The 16991-nt window shown below is 42.7% G+C and overlaps 1 long non-coding RNA gene across 12 annotated transcripts in view; it reads right to left on the bottom strand.

Moving 5' to 3' along the window:
• LOC127491474 (uncharacterized) overlaps positions 1 to 16752 on the bottom strand; it is a 244838-nt gene extending 228086 nt beyond the window's left edge. For 3 of the 12 annotated variants that reach the window (XR_011378966.1, XR_011378968.1, XR_011378969.1), the window contains exon 1: positions 16381 to 16734. This is a non-coding gene — a long non-coding RNA (uncharacterized lncRNA). Of the gene's footprint in view, positions 1 to 16346 lie in introns of all 12 variants that reach the window. The other 9 variants (XR_011378961.1, XR_011378959.1, XR_011378970.1 and 6 more) reach the window with 7 other exon arrangements.
• Positions 16753 to 16991: the final 239 nt, after the last annotated feature.

Genomic DNA, 16991 nt, shown 5'->3' with positions numbered 1-16991 from the left:
GAGGCAAATAACACCGGTAATCTAAAGAAAGACAACTACCATTTCTAGCAACAGTCATGGAGAGTACTACCTTAGATTAATGTTTAAGAAAGAAATACAAACACTGGAGAGGGTTTGAGTGATATTAACCTTGTCTAAATTACTGTAGTGAGGTACACATTTTCATCTAGTTACCTTACTCATATGACATCCACTGACTGATTTATGAATTTTTAGCCCAATCTGCAAACAGGAAAATTTAGTTTACCTAGATTACTGTCATCATTTTTAGGAAAAAAAGGTAAGAGTCAATCTACAAAATAAAAAGAAGCTTTTACGTTTTCTCTTTCCTGATCTTGCATCCTAATGGAAATCAAGTAAGTCTGGATGGATGGTTCAAACCTGTTCCACAAAAAATTTTCACATACTTTTTTTTTCCTCTATGACATTTTATTACAAATAAATGGAGCCTCATGTCAAGAGAAAGTATCTCATTACACTTCAATTTAATTAGTTTAAAAAGTTTTTCCTCAACCCAGATTTCAAATGACTGCCTTCAGTCTTAAACAATGCTAAAATCCTAAGTCTATATATGAATGATGCATGAGATTAAAATTAATATTTTAAAATATTTAATTAAGTTAATTTGAGAGGCAGAGTTACAGACAGTGAGTGGGAGAGACAGAGAGGTCTTCCTTCCACTGGTTCACTCCCCAGTTGGCTGCAACAGTGAGAGCTGGGCCGATCCGAAGCCGGGAGCCAAGAGCTTCTTCCCAGTCTTTCATGTGGGTGCAGGGCCCAAGCACTTGGGCCGTCTATTACTGCTTTCTCAAGCCACAGCAGAGAGCTGCATGGGAAATGGAGAAGCTAGGACCAGAACTGGCACCCATATGGGATGCTGCACCACAGGCAGAGGATTAGCCTACTGCACCACGGCGCCCGCCCCAGATTAAAATTCTTAACTTGAAATTTTCTCTGCCTCTAACCTATGATGGTGACCCATTAAAATGAATAAAAATTTTTTATGGGAAATACCATACCTCAAAATCAGTCCCAGTAGAAATCCAAATATTCAGGACATGAGGAATAAGAAAGCAATAAGGCATATAGAAAGCAATCACAGTAGTAAAACAACAGAAATATGTTCTCTTTATCAGTAATGAAATGTACATGGACTAAATTTGCCAACCAAAAGACAGACATTGGAAGAGTGTAGATTAAAGAAAATCGATTCCACTAAATGTCACCTGTAAGATTCTGACTTTGGAGTCAATGGCACAAGGTTCAAAGGGAATGGACGGAAAAAGATACCCCATGCATACAGTAACCAAAACTGGGCAGCAGTGTCTACTCTAGTATCAGACAAAATGGCTTTAAATAAACAAGGATGCCAGAGACAAAGAATACATTAATAAAACAAGATATTACCAAATGGTTCAGCAGAAAGAAGGTATAAGTGTTAACCTATGCATCTAATAATAGACACCAAAATATACAAAGCAAAAATTGTCAGAATTAAAAAGGGAAACAGAAGATCTGGAAACAAATCAGCACATGAAAGAGACAGCTGCACTCCTCACAACAGCCAAGCTATGGAATCAGCCCAGATGCCCACTGATGGATAAACACAACGTGGTATATGTCACAATAGAATACTATTGAACCATAACAAGGAAGGAAATCCTGACATTTCCAGCTATGTAGACAGAACTGTAGCTCGTTCTGTTAAGTGAAACAAGCCACCTGCAGAAAGACAAATACTGTAGGTTCACATATATATGGAAGCTAAAGCGGGTAAAAGCCACCACTTGCAATGCGGCACCCCACATCAGAGAGCGGCATCCCGGCTGCCCTGCTTCCAATCAGGCAGCGGAAGGTGGCCCTGCCACCCAGGTGGGAGACCAGGATGCAGTTCCTTGCTGATGGCTTCAACCTGGTCTACATCTACCTGCTGTGGCCATCTGGGGAGTGAACCAGCACACAGATCTCCACCCACCCACTCACCCACCACCACCATTCTGCCTTTCAAATCAATACATTAATTTTTTTTAAGTAGTCCATCTGAACTTAGAACAGTGTTCACTAGAGGCTGGAAAGGGTAGAGGAATAAAAAGGAGCTAAATAATGGGTTCTGAAGTAAGTCAGACAGAAGTACCAAGTTCTAGTGTTCCAAAGCACAGTGGGACAACTTTAATTCACAATAATATATATGAATTATAATAAACTGGAATAGAGGAGCTAGCAGGATTTAAGAACAAAGATAAGGAAACTGACCTCCTAGTTTGCTTGGTTCACAGTGTGTATGCACTGAAATATTGCACTGTACCCTATATATATATATATATAATATATGTATTTCATGTTAATAAAAATGGTTAAATAAAATAATTTTAAAAAATTTTAAAAATGCAGAAGTTGTTCTACAACAATAGTTAGGGTTCTGGATACACCACAACCACCACCCGCAATAAGAACAGAACAACCAGGCAAAAGTAAAGAAATATAGGAATTGGCAACTAAATCTAACTAGATCTAAAAATTCACAGAGAGGCTGGTAAGGTGGTGCAGTGGGTTAAGCCACCACCTAAAACAAAGGCAAACCTTAAGCAAGATCCAAATTACTAACATCAAAAGTGGATATGGGGCCAGTGTTGCGGCACAGGTAAGCTGACTCTGGCAATACCGGGCCAGCATCGTGGCGTAGCAAGTAAAGATGCCACTGGCAATGCCTGCCTCCACAGTGGAGGCTGCTTCAAATCCTGGTTGTTCCACTCTGAACCAGCTCCCTGCTAATGGTGGAAGATGGCCCAAGTTCTTGAGCCCCTGCACCCGTGTGGGAGACCCAGAAGAAGCTCCTGACTCCTGGCTTCGGATCAACCCAGCTCTGGCCATTGCAGCCATTTGGGGGGTGAACCAGCAGAGGAAGATCTCTCTATCTCTCCCTCTGTCTGTAACTTTGCCTCTTAAATAAATAAGTAAATCTTTTTTTGTGATTTTATTATTGTTTATTAGCCCTTGCCCAGACTTGTGTGGAACACTGGTCTTTCGACTTTCTTTTCTTTTCATTTTTTTAATTTAGTATATATAAATTTCCAAAGTACAGTTTATGGATTACAATGGCTTCCCCCCCCCATAATTTCCCTCCCACTCACACCCCTCGCATCTCCCGCTCCCTCTCACATTCCCATTCAATTATCTTTATATACAGAAGATCTATTTAGAATATATTAAGTAAAGATTTCATCAGTTTTCACCCACACAGAAACACAAAGTGTAAAATACGGTTTGAGTACTAGTTATAGCACTACTCACATTGGACAACACACTAAGGACAGATGCCACATGAGAAATAAGTACACAGTGACTCCTGTTGTTCACTTAACAAATTGACACTCTTGTTTATGGTGTCAGTAATCTCCCTAGGCTCTAGTCATGAGTAGCCAAGGCTATGGAAGCCTTTTGAGTTTGCCAACTTCGACATTATTCCGACAGGGTCATAGTCAAAGTGGAAGTTCTCTCCTCCCTTCAGAGAAAGGTACCTCCTTCTTTGATGGCCCCATTCTTTCCACTGGGATCTCACTTGCAGAGATCTTTCATTTAGGTCTTCTTTTTTTTTTTTCCAGAGTGTCTTGGCTTTCCATGCGTAAAATACTCTCATGGGCTCTTCAGCCATATCTGAATGCCTTAAGGGCTGATTCTGAGGCCAGAGTGCTATTTAGGACATCTGCCATTCTATGAGTCTGCTGTGTATCCCGCTTCCCATGATGGATGGTTCTCTCCCTTTTTGATTTTATCAGTTAATATTAGCAGACATTAGTCTTGTTGGTGTGATCCCTTTGACTCTTAGACCTATCAGTGTGATCAATTGTGAACTGAAATTGATCACTTGGACTAGTGAGATGGCATTGGTACCTGCCACCTTGATGGGATTGTATTGGGCTCCCCTGGCACGATTCTAAATCCACCGTAAGGGGCAAGTCCAATTGAGCATGTCACAAATTGTACATCTCCTCCCTCTCTTATTCCCACTGTTATATTTAAGAGGTATCACTTTTCAGTTAAAATTTAAACACCTAAGAATAATTGTGTGATAATCACGGAGTTCAACCAATAGTACTAGAAAAAAAACAAAGAGAAAATACTAAAATGGATAAAGTATTACATTGTACATCAACAGTCCGGACAAGAGCTTATCAAGTCACTGTTTCTCATAGTGTCCATTTCACTTCAACAACTTTCCCCCTTTGGCGCTCAGTTAGTTGACGCCAATCAGGGAGAACATATGATATTTGTCCCTTTGAGACTGGCTTAATTCACTCAGCATAATGTTTTACAGATTCCTCCATCTTGTTGCAAATGACTGGATTCCCTTGTTTTTGATTGCTGCGTAGTATTCTATAGAGTACATGTCCCATAATTTCTTTATCCAGTCTACTGTTGATGGGCATTTGGGTTGGTTCCAGGTCTTAGCTATTGTGAATTGAGCTGTGATAAACATTAAGATGCAGACCGCTTTTTTTTTTTTTTGCCAATTTAATTTCCTTTGGGTAAATTCCAAGGAGTGGGATGGCTGGGTTGTATGGTAGGGTTACATTCAGGTTTCTGAGGAATCTCCAGACTGACTTCCATAGTGGCTTAACCAGTTTGCATTCCCACCAACAGTGGGTTAGTGTCCCTTTTTCCCCACATCCTCTCCAGCACCTATTGTTGGTAGATTTCTGAATGTGAGCCATTCTCACCGGGGTGAGGTGAAACATCATTGTGGTTTTGATTGGCATTTCCCTGATTGCTAGTGATCTTGAACATTTTTTCATGTGCCTGTTGGCCATTTGGATTTCCTCTTTTGAAAAATGTCTATTGATGTCCTTGGCCCATCTCTTAAGTGGGTTGTTGGTTTTGTTGTTGTGGAGTTTCCTGATTTCTTTGCAGATTCTGGTTATTAACCCTTTATCTGTTGCATAGTTGGCAAATATTTTTTCCCATTCTGTCGGTTGCCTCTTAACTCTCCTGACTGTTTCTTTTGCAGTACAGAAACTTCTCAATTTGATGCAATCCCAAATGTTAATTTTGGCTTTGACTGCCTGTGCCTCCCGGGTCTTTTCCAGAAATTCTTTGCCTGTGCCAATATCTTGAAGGGTTTCTCCAATGTTCTCTAATAACTTGATGGTGTCAGGACGTAGATTTAGGTCTTTAATCCACGTTGAGTGGATTTTTGTGTAAGGTGTAAGGTAGGGGTCTTGCTTCATGCTTCTGCACGTGGAAATCCAGTTTTCCCAGCGCCATTTATTGAATAGACAGTCCTTACTCCAGGGATTGGCTTTGGATCCTTGATCAAATATAAGTTGGCTGTAGATGTTTGGATTGATTTCTGGTGTTTCTTTCTGTTCCTTTGGTCTATCCATCTGTTTCTGTACCAGTACCATGCTGTTTTGATTACAACTGCCCTGTAGTATGTCCTGAAATCTGGTATTGTGATGCCTCCGGCTTTGTTTTTGTTATAGAAGATTGCTTTAGCTATTCGAGGTCTCCTGTGCCTCCATATGAATTTCAGCATCATTTTTTTCAGATCTGAGAAGAAGGTCTTTGGTATCTTGCTTGGTATTGCATTGAATCTGAATGGACATTTTGATGATATTGATTCTTCCAATCGATGAGCATGGAAAATTTTTCCATTTTTTGGTATCGTCTTCTATTTCTTTCTTTAAGGTTTTGTAATTTTCATCGTAGAGATCTTTAATGTCCTTGGTTAAGTTTATTCCAAGGTATTTGATTGTTTTTGTAGCTATTGTGAATGGGATTGATCTTAGCAGTTCTTTCTCAGCCGTGGCATTGCCTGTGTATACAAAGGCTGTTGATTTTTGTGCATTGATTTTATACCCTGCTACTTTGCCAAACTCTTCTATGAGTTCCAATAGTCTCTTAGTAGAGTTCTTTGGATCCCCTAAATAAAGAATCATATCATCTGCAAAGAGGGATAGTTTGAGTTCTTCCTTCCCAATTTGTATCCCTTTAATTTCTTTTTCTTGCCTAATAGCTCTGGCTAGAACTTCCAGAACTATGTTAAATAGCAGTGGTGAGAGTGGGCATCCCTGCCTGGTACCAGATCTCAATGGAAATGCTTCGAACATTTCCTCATCAATAGGATGTTGGCTGTGGGTTTTTCATAAATTGCTTTGATTGTATTGAGGAATGTTCCTTCCATACCCAGTTTGCTTAGAGTTTTCATCATGAACGGGTGTTGAATTTTATCAAATGCTTTCTCGGCATCTATTGAGATAATCATATGGTTTTTCTTCTGCAGTCTGTTAATGTGGTGAATCACATTGATTGTTTTGCGCACATTAAACCATCCCTGCATACCAGGGATAAATCCCACTTGGTCTGGGTGGATGATCCTTCTGATGTGTTGTTGCATTCTATTGGCCAGAATTTATTGAGGCTTTTTGCATCTATGTTCATCAGGGATATTGGTCTGTAATTCTCTTTCAATGCTGCATCTTTTCTGGCTTAGGAATTAAGGTGATGCTGGCTTCATAAAAAGAATTTGGGAGGATTCCCTCTTTTTCAATTGTTCTGGATAGTTTGAGAAGAATTGGAGTTAGTTCTTCTTTAAATGTCTGGTAGAATTCAGCAGTGAATCCATCTGGTCCTGAGCTTTTCTTTGTTGGGAGGGCCTTTATTACTGTTTCAATTTCTGTCTCAATTATGGGTCTGTTTAGGTTTTCTATGTCTTCATGGTTCAATTTAGGTAGATTGCATGTGTCCAGGAATCTATCCATTTCTGATAGGTTTCCCTGTTTGCTGGCATACAAGTCCTTGTAGTAATTTCTGATGATTCTTTTTATTTCTGTGGTGTCTGTTGTTACATTTCCTTTTTCATCTCTGATTTTATTGATTTGGGTCTTTTCTCTTCTTTTTTTAATTAGTTGGGCCAATGGGGTGTCAATTTTGTTTATTTTTTCAAAAAACCAGCTCCTCGTTTGGCTGATTTTTTGGATTCAATCCTGTTGATTTCTTCTCTGATTTTAATTATTTCTCTTCTCCTACTAGATTTGCGTCTGGTTTGCTGCAGATTTTCTAGATCCTTGAGATGCAGTGAAGGCTCACTATTTGGTGCCTTTCCAATTTCTTGATGTAGGCACCTATTGATATAAACTTTCTTCCTAACACTGCTTTTGCTGCGTCCCATGATTTTTGGTATGTTGTGCTGTTGTCCTCATTTACTTCCAGAAAATTTTTGATTTCTCTTTAAATTCTTCTATGACCCATTGTTCATTCAGGAGCATGTTGTTCAATCTCCATGTGTTTGCATATGCTCTAGGGATTCCTGAGTTGTTCATTTCCAACTTCATTCCTTTATGGTCTGAGAAGCTACAGGGTATGATTCTAATTCTTTTGAATTTGCTGAAACTTGCTTTATGGCCTAGTATGTGGTCAGTCCTAGAGAAGGTTCCATGTACTGCTGAGAAGAATGTAAAGTCTTTATGTGTAGGATGAAAAATTCTGTAGATATCTGTTAGATCCATTTGGGCTACAGTGTCGTTTAAATCTACTGTCTCCTTGTTGATCTTCTGTTCTGTTGATCTGTCTATTTGTGAGAGTGGAGTGTTGAAGTCTCCCAGTACTATTGTATTGGGGTCTAAGTCTCCCTTTAAGTCCCTTAACAAATCTTTTAAATAAACCGGTGCCCTGTAATTAGGTGCATATACATTGATAATCGTTATATCTTCCTGTGGAATTGATCCCTTAATCATTATATAGTGCCCCTCTTTGTCTCTCTTAACAGTTTTTGTGTTAAAGTTTATGTTGTCCGATATTAAGATGGATACACCCGATTTTTTTTCATTTCTGTTGGCATGATATATCTTTTTCCAGCCTTTCACTTTCAGTCTGTATGCATCTTTGTTGGAAAGATGTGTTTCTTGTAAGCAGCAAATAGATGGGTTTTGTTCCTTTACCCAATCAGCCAATCAGTGTCTTTTAACTGGACAGTTCAGGCCATTAACATTCAAGGTGACTATTGATAAGTGGTAACTTTGCCCTGCCATTTGCCAAAGATATTTTCTAATATATGTTTTGAACGTCCTGTGATCTTTTGCTGTGAGGTTTCCTTCATTTACCTTCTTTCATATTGATGACCCTGTTTCTGTGTTTCTGTGTGCAACACATCTTTAAGCATCTTTTGCAGCGCTGGATGAGTGGCGACAAATTCTTTCAATTTTTGTTTGCTATGAAAGGTCTTTATTTCACCTTCATTCACAAATGAGACCTTTGCAGGATATAATATTCTGGGCTGGCAATTTTTCTCTCTTAGCACCTGTGCTATGTCTCGCCATTCCCTCCTAGCCTGTAGTGTTTCTGATGAGAAGTCTGCTGTGAGTCTAATTGCAGATCCTCTGAGAGTAATCTGACGTTTCTCTCTTGCATATTTTAGGATCTTTTCTTTCTATTTCACTGTGGAGAGTTTAATTACAACGTGTCGTGGTGAGGATCTCTTTTGGTCATGTTTACTAGGGGTTCTATGAGCTTCCTGTACTAGGATGTCTCTGTCCTTCTCCAAACCTGGGAAATTTTCTGCTAGTATCTCACTAAAAAGGCATTCTAATCCTTTCTCCCTCTCCATGCCTTCAGGAACTCCTAGAACCCAAATGTTGGGCTTTTTAATAGTATCCTGTAGATTCCCCACAATATTTTTTAGATTTCTAATTTCCTCTTCTTTTCTTTGGTTTGACTGTATATTTTCCTGTTCTCTGTCTTCTAAGTCTGCTCTTCTCTCTTCTGCTTCACCCATTCTGTTTTTAAGGCTCTCTAATGTGTTTGTCATTTGATCTATTGAGTTCTTCATTTCATTATGATTTCTCATCACTATCACAGTTTCATGTTCTACTAGTTGCTTCATTTCATTTTGATTACTCCTTAATATTTCATTTTCGCAAGAAAGATTTTCTATCTTGTCCATCAAGGATTTCTGTAGTTCAAGAATTTGTTTTTGAGAACTTCTTAATGTTCTTATCAATTTTTTGAGATCTGCTTCTGGCATTTCTTCTATCTCATCATCTTCATAATCTTGAATTGGGGTGTCTTTTTCATTTGGGGGCGTCATAGTGTCTTCCTTGTTCTTGTTACCTCAGTTTTTGCATTTGTTGTTTGGCATACTGGAGATATTCTTTGGTTTCTTCACTGTGGTGTTTTTTCTTGTTATACTATGATTCTAGATTAAGCGGACTTTCTGCTTTTGATGGAGCCTTAGAGGCTTGAGATGCGTGTGGCCTGAGAGCTCTGTTTGGTTCCTCAGGGTTAAGCGTGTGCCAAAGGTGACACTCCCAGGTTAGGCGTGGTAAATCTCTTTCTTTCTTTTTTTGATTCAAAAGGGAGGTAATTCTGCACAGCTGAATGGAATTGGAGGTAGTTAGCAGGTGAATGATATACCCACAGGAGCCAGAGATGTGAAGCTCTTTTCCAAGGACCACACAGGGAATCTGTTCTGCCCTCCATGTTGGCTCAAATTCTCCTGCAGTCTCCCACTGGGTTGCCAAGGTTACCGAATTGTAGCATCTCTGGAGAGTAATTACGTGAATTCTGTGAGTTCTCTCTCCACCGTCTCTGTTTTCACAGTCTCAGTTCAGTAGCACCACAAATTTACTAGGTCCTAATCTCCTGTTAATTCGCCCCGCCCAGAGTCAGGTTTTTCTGCTAGGCTCAGGGCCGGTGCAGACCTGAGGTCGCTCTGCTTATGACATATGTCCAAGATGGCGCCTGCTCTTTGTCTTGCTCGCCCTTGAGAGGTGAGCAGAGAGAGAGAAACCCGTGTCTGTACCAGTCACCTTTTTTTTTCTCTCTCTCTCTCTCTTCCAGTTAGGCTGGTGAACTTCCCCCCCCCCCCGGGGGGGTTGTTCCCTCTAGTTTCCTCTCTCCGCTTGCCTGTCAGTGTCTCGGGCTATTGAGGTTCGGCTCACCTCGCATTCCAGCGCTGGTGTGTTGAGTCTGCTGCTGGTGCCCCGAACTGTGGGCTCCCACGCTCTCCACGCAGGTCCACTGTGAATCACTAGTTCCGGAAGAGTTTCTTCTGCTGTTTCCTCCCCTACTCTTCCTTGAACCTGCAGTATCTCCACTTTTATTAAACTGTCTCTCCCCGGACTATCTCTCCCCACCATCTCTTTATTCACAGTCTCAGTTCAGTAGCACCACACATTCACTAGGTCCTAATCTCCTGTTATTTCACACACACACACACACACACACACACCTGAGTCAGGTTTTTCTGCTAGGCTCAGGGCCGGTGCAGACCTGAGGTCACCCTGCTTATGACGTATGTCCAAGATGGCGCCTGCACTTTGTTTTGCTCGCCTTTGAGAGGTGAGTGGAGGGAGAGAAACTCGTGTCCATATCGGTCACTTTTTTTTTCTCTCTCTCTCTTCTAGTTAGCCTGGTGAACTTTTCCCCACGGGGTTTCAGGCTTCGTTCCTTCTCGTCTCCTCTTTCCATTGCCTGCCGGTGTCTCAGGCTATTGAGGATCGGCTCACCTCGCATTCCAGCGCTGGTGTGTTGAGTCTGCCGCTGGTGTCCCGAACTGTGGACTCCCATGCTCTCCACGCAGGTCCACTGTGAATCACTAGTTCAGGAAGAGTTTCCTCTGCTGTTTCTTCCCATACTCTTCCTTGAACTTGCAGTATCTCCACTTTTTTATTAAACTGTCTCTCCCCGGACTATCAGTGTGCTCCCTTCCTATTCCACCATCTTGCCCCTCCTCAATAAATAAATCTTTTTAAAATAATAGAAAAGATATGAGGCTAAGCCAGCGAGTGCTGGGCACCTCTCCCTAAAATAGCTCACACTCATCATAAATTGAGAAAATAAATGAGAAGTAAATGGAGATTAAAAGGGGAAACAAAGTAGGTTTCTTTTAGTTTATGAGCTAGAGATTAGTTAAGGTTTTCATACTGCGTGTTCAGTATTTAATACTTAATTTGCACATGTCAACAGAAATGTACAACCAAATCTGGTTTTTATTGTTAGACAGTGTCATTTCAGATTATTGTAATTCCTCCATGTCAGTCGGCTCCTGACTACAACCATTACAAAATCTCTCAATTATCTGTGAATGACCTTTATTGTAATTAGTATTTTTTTTAATAAGGCCTTCCCCAGAGCCCAAAGTCTGATGCAGGAAAGACTAGATATCCTCAGTACCATTTCCCTTCCTATTCAAAGTCTTGTGGAAATCCTTTTTATAATTTAAATCTACAGGTTCTCAAAGCATGGCCCATGACTCCATGAGTCCTGACACTCTCTTAGGGTCCCTACAAGATCAAATTATTTTTAGACTAAATTTCAGACTAAATTTAATATACTAAATTTGTATAAATAATTTTATACAAAATTACTAGCATTTTGGAAAAAATAAAGGTGGTAACACCTAGCTGTAATTTTAGTCATTCTATTTGTCATTCCCCAGCACCAGCAGTTATTAAAAAAAAAAAAAGAAAGCAAATGCAAGTTTTCTTAACACAATGTCCTTGAATAATCAAGTTACTAATTCTCCTAAGTCTCGGCATACAAATACAAAACCTTTTAATGCTCTGGGTGGCAGAAAGGACATGTGTGTGAAACACTTGTACCAGACACTGTAATTCACGTTATCTCAGGGCAAAGTGCTTCTCTAACGGAACTGAGAGCCTGAACTAGCCTCTCTGTTCATGAAACAAACATCACTTTGAGAGAATGACGGACGGCTACAGTTTCTCAAAATTGGGTATACTGTCTCTGTCTGTAACACTGCCTCTCAAGTAAATAAATAAAATCTTAAAAAAAAAAATTGGGCATACTGGCAGAGGTTTTCTCTGAAATGAAGTGAGTCTACTGTCCCTTTAAGGAAACAACTGCCGCTTACTGGTTGCCAATGATAAACTGTAAGCTTTTAGGCAAAATCAGAATTCTGAGAAAAAAATCATATTAATATTAATAAGTGTGACTGTCTTTGAAAGCTGTATAAAGAACTATTCCAGTATTTGGAAGATGCTGCAAGGGCATGTGATGTGCGCCTAGTATTAAAATTGCTTTGTCTTAAACTGAGCATGAGGATATTAGCAATACGTTGTGAAGGAGACTGCTTATCTCAGAGTGAACATACTGCGGCTGAAAAAGCTCTGGTTTGATGCTTAAACGACCAATCCCCCCCCCCAACTTTGAAGCTGAAGAAGGTAACCCTCTCCATTATTGCAGTACAAGTTGTGGAATCTCTTGAGTGCACAAACCGTCTAGTTGTATTTATCAGACTATTTCTACTGATGGAGTGCTCCAGGTAAGGAAGGGAAATGCTGCTTGTTTTCATTTGCCTGATTCAAGTGTCTGAGAAACCACTCTCTCTTGTTCTCCCAGGCTGCAACGGAACAACTTTACCAGGGTTTGGGCACTTTCTTTTCTTTATAAAACATGCTCAGCAAACTGCACCAGTTAACTAGGGTTTGGTAAATTGTTATGTTAACAATTATGACATCTGCAATGTTTTACAAAGCAACTAATTTAATAAAATCACTATTGTGAGGACTTCTCATGTAACACACCATGGAAAAAAAAAAAGTCCACTGATAACGACTTCAGATTCCATACCACATAACCTTGAGAAAGTACAGTTGATTGAGTTTTTGGTATAAAATCAAACAAGAACAACAACAATTATCTGAGAAGGCTATTACTACGTCTTTGCCTTTCCCAGGCATTAACTGTGTGAGGCTGGATTTTCTCCAGATGCTTGTACATACTTCAACCTCGAGAACTGACTGCAACAGACTTGTAGAAGCCAATATGACAATACAGCTGTTTCTATTAAACCACACAAAAAAAGAGTGGGAACACTACCATTTTTGTTTTCAAAGGTCATTTTTCATTAAGAATATGTTGTTTGTGTTCATATATAATGAGTTTACAAATGCCATTTCTAGTGAAGTAACAAAAAATTTTTATATTTACTTTGATTTACAATACAGTAAACATACACATATAATCCACCAGTTGCTCATTCAGGGTCCTCACTAATTTTTGAGGCAGGTAAAGGAGTCCTAAGACCAAAGGTTTGCAAACATCTGATTTAAAGGACAGAGAATTAAAACTGGTTAAGCATTCTGCAACTGAAAATCTAAAACCGGAAATGCTCCAGGATGCTAAATGCTTGGAGGGGCCATAAGACTCCAGAGGTGGAAAATTTCAAACGTGATCTCACACAATCAAAACACAGCCACACTCGGGGCTGGCACTGAACGTGGCGAGTTAAGCCACCACCTGTGATGCCAGCATCAGTTCTAGTCTCCGCTACTGTTTCCAATCCGGCTCCTGCTAAGGCACCTGAGAAAGCAGTGGAAGATGGGTTCCTTCCACCCACTTGGGAGACCAGGATGGAGTTCCAGGCTCCCAGCTTCAGCCACTGTGGCCATTTGGGGAGTAAACCAGTGGACGGAAGATCTTTCCGTCTCTCCCTTTCTCTGTAATTCTGCCTTTCAAATAAATAAGTACATCTTTCTAAAAAACCTTAAGGACATAGCCATACCAAAAATATGCTATGAAGTTATCTTCAGGCTACATGTATAAGGTGAATACAAAACATAAATGAATTCTGTGTTTAGACCCGGGTCCTATTCCCAAGGTATCTTATTACAGATATGCAAATATTCCAAAATCTTAAAAAATCCAAAATCCCAAGCATTACAAACAAGGGATACTCAACCTGTATCAGACACAGCAAAGCAAGAAGAAAAGCAAGTACATAAAATCATTAATGGAAAAAAACTTTCTAAGGAAAATTACACAAAAGCTGAAAATGAACACAAAATCAAATCAGAACTAACCTCATTCTATGCAACATAAAAGATCATTAGATGAAAGTCATTTTGCATGTATTCTAGAAACATGTACTATGCTGATTAAGTAAGCACAAACATACCAATTAATAGTTCGATAGACACTATATTTGTTAGCAGTACACAACAGGCAAAGAAACACCCAATAACAAACTCAATTCCAGACGATTAAAATAGCAGCCTTCACGCACAGGAGAGAGGCGGTCCAAGGTTCTTTTTTTTATTTTATTTTATTTTTTAAATTTTTTTTTTTGACAGGCAGAGTGGATAGTGAGAGAGAGAGACAGACAGAAAGGACTTCCTTTTTGCCGTTGGTTCACCCTCCAATGGCCGCCACGGCTGGCACGCTGCGGCCGGCACACTGCTGATCCGAAGGCAGGAGCCAGGTGCTTCTCCTGGTCTCCCATGGGGTGCAGGGCCCAAGCGCTTGCGCCATCCTCCACTTCCTTCCTGGGCCACAGCAGAGAGCTGGCCTGGAAGAGGGGCAACCGGGACAGAATCTGGCGCCCCCACCGGGACTAGAATCCGGTGTGCAGGTGCTGCTAGGTAGAGGATTAGCCTATTGTGCCAAGGCGCTGGCCAATGGTCCAAGGTTCTGTCAGAAGAGACAGACAGGGGTATTTCAGCACTTCTTTAGCAACAGGGGCACCCCCAGCAGAGTCTAAACTGTTCTATTTAAAACTGCCTCACAGGTGGCCAAGGCAGGCCAGTGATGCTAAGCTCTCAGTCCCACAGAAGCAAATGGATGATAATGAAATGAACCTGTCTGCAGCCTGGTGTATCCTTTGGAAGACTAAAGAGAAGCAGCAGCAGCCCTGACAGGTATCAAGCACATGGGATTTACCAGGCACTATGGGCGAGATTCCTTTAAAACTCTAGATCAGCTTAAGGATATACAACATTATTATCCCATTTTCGGAGTTGAGAAAATTGAAGTGCAAAGAGGATAAATACATCGCCTAAAACTAAGGCAGGATTCAAACTCACTCTGGCTCTAGGCCCAACCCTTGGCTACCACACTACAGTACACAGACAAGTACCACACATCACACATCTTGGACCTCCTCTTCCCTCTGCTAATGGAGGTAAACCTATTCTTACATGGCAATTCAGCTCAGCTAGATTTCTCTAAAGAGAATGAATGACTCAAGCCAGTTGGAACAGCTTCTCCAAGTTGCTACCACCAAAGTTTTCATTGCATTAATACACTTGGCTGTTTCTGCAATGTCCACCAGATACCATAGTAGTTTCAAGTCTGCACCTTTATTTCCCAGTTTAGAGTGCATCGGGGATGGCTCTATTGCAGACAGAATTTAGAGGGCGTTTAAATGAACCTATAACTTCACCGTGCAATCTGCCTCTCAAGAAGTGGAACGGGAAACTGAACAAGTCATGTAAGAACTCTGGCACACCCCGGCAAGGCAGTGATGACGGCAAGAGCAGCTAGATTTCTGCCACTCAAGTGCTTGCAAGAGCTGGACGGAGCTGCGAGTTCCAGGTTTCAGTACTGCCCGGCCGTAGCTGTTAACCGGCATTTGAGTGAACCACTGGATGCGAACTGTCTTCCAAAATACATTGGTAAAAACTTAAAATAAATAAAAGAAAAAAAAAAAAACCCTCTGCCTTAAGGGTGACAAATAAGGTGTGGATAAGCCAGCATGATCTGACAGTCACTCTACACGGGAGATGCCTAAGGGTGGATTCTCCAGGGTCTGTGTAGTTTCAACATTTGGCACATGTTTTTAAAATAGGTACCATGTAAAGCACCTAAAATAAATCACTGGTTTGACTTACAGAGCTGAAAACATTCCACAGCACAATCACAAAAATAACTTTCTGGTTTTCCAAAAAAAAAAAAAAAAAAGAGAGAGAGAGAGAGAATTTCTAAGAATAATTCCGAGGTTAACAAAGAAAGTATTGACGGTTTACAATAAGGAAAGTGAAAACGAGCGATGAAAAAGACTGAAGTCACTTATAAGTAAGAATTGCACTGGAATCAAACGTTCCTACAATTCTGAACTCCTGCAGAACAAAAAAAAAGCGCGGGGTAGGGAAGAAAAATAAATAAAAAGCATGCATGCACACAGAATTAGTGCCGTATTGCAAAAGAGAATGTCCGCGTCAGGCCCGGAGCCAGCCGCGGGAACGGGAAGTGGGCTCAGCTGTCCAGACGCACAGGGACTCGCCCAGCACCTCCCGGGACGAGAACCCAGCGACGCAGACGTCCCGGGCCCCGGCAGCAGAGCCTCTGCGTTCGGGTTCCACCGCAGCTGCGAACCCGCAACCCCGGCCGGCGGCTGCGGCCAGACTCTGCACTGTCATCCCGGCCCGGCCGTGCGGCTGGGGCTCCCGAGCCAGCGACAGGCGCCCACCTCGCCCGCCCCGCGGAGCGCCGCGTCTCGCCGGCCGGCCGGGGGCGCCGGGCAGGGCCAGCGCCTCAGGCCCCGCGCCGGGCCGCCCCCCGCCCCCCGCCCCGCCGCCCCGCCCCGCCGCGGGAAACGCGCGTCACACGACCTGTCAGGTGAGGGGCGGCGGCCGGGGCGCTCACCGGCTCCGGATGGGGGCGCTGGCTGGGGGCCGCGCCGAGCGCCGCACCGGGCTGCTGGGCGCCGGGCGCCGGGCGCTGGGCGGCTGCTCGCTGGGCGCACGCGGATCTGTCGCCGCCCGCCGCCCGCTGTCTTCATACAAAGCCCGGTGGCCAGCGAGGCGGCGGCGGAGACGGCGGAACCTGCCCGCACCCCGGCAATGTCAGCGCGGCGCCCCGCCCACCTCACGCCTCGGCCGGCCGACCCGGAGGCGCGTGCGCGGAAACCGGGCGGGCACTCTGAGAGGCCAACCGCCGCGGCACGCATGCAGAGGCGCGCGGGAGAACTGGCAGCGCGCGCATCTCCCCCGACCCCGGGCTTCGCTACTTGCAGCCGCGCATGCGCTTGGGCACCGCCCGAACCGAACCGGACCGCGGTGCGGCTCCCCACGTTCTTGCCCTCCCCTCTCTGTGCGCCCCCAACAAGGGCTTCACCCCACTCCCCGCCTTTTCCCAGAACTAGGCCGGCGCCCACCCGGCCACCCCCAGTGACCCGGGCAGAAATCACTCTCACCACGTGATGCATCCAGCTTGGGGCGGGGTCGCTGTCAGGGGGAAGTGGGGGGTCTCCGCGC

Source organism: Oryctolagus cuniculus, chromosome 1 (assembly GCF_964237555.1).
Source record: "Oryctolagus cuniculus chromosome 1, mOryCun1.1, whole genome shotgun sequence".
Lineage (NCBI taxonomy): Eukaryota > Metazoa > Chordata > Mammalia > Lagomorpha > Leporidae > Oryctolagus > Oryctolagus cuniculus.
The sequence above is the reverse complement of the archived record's forward strand: the minus strand, read 5'-3'. Positions and strand labels throughout refer to the sequence as shown.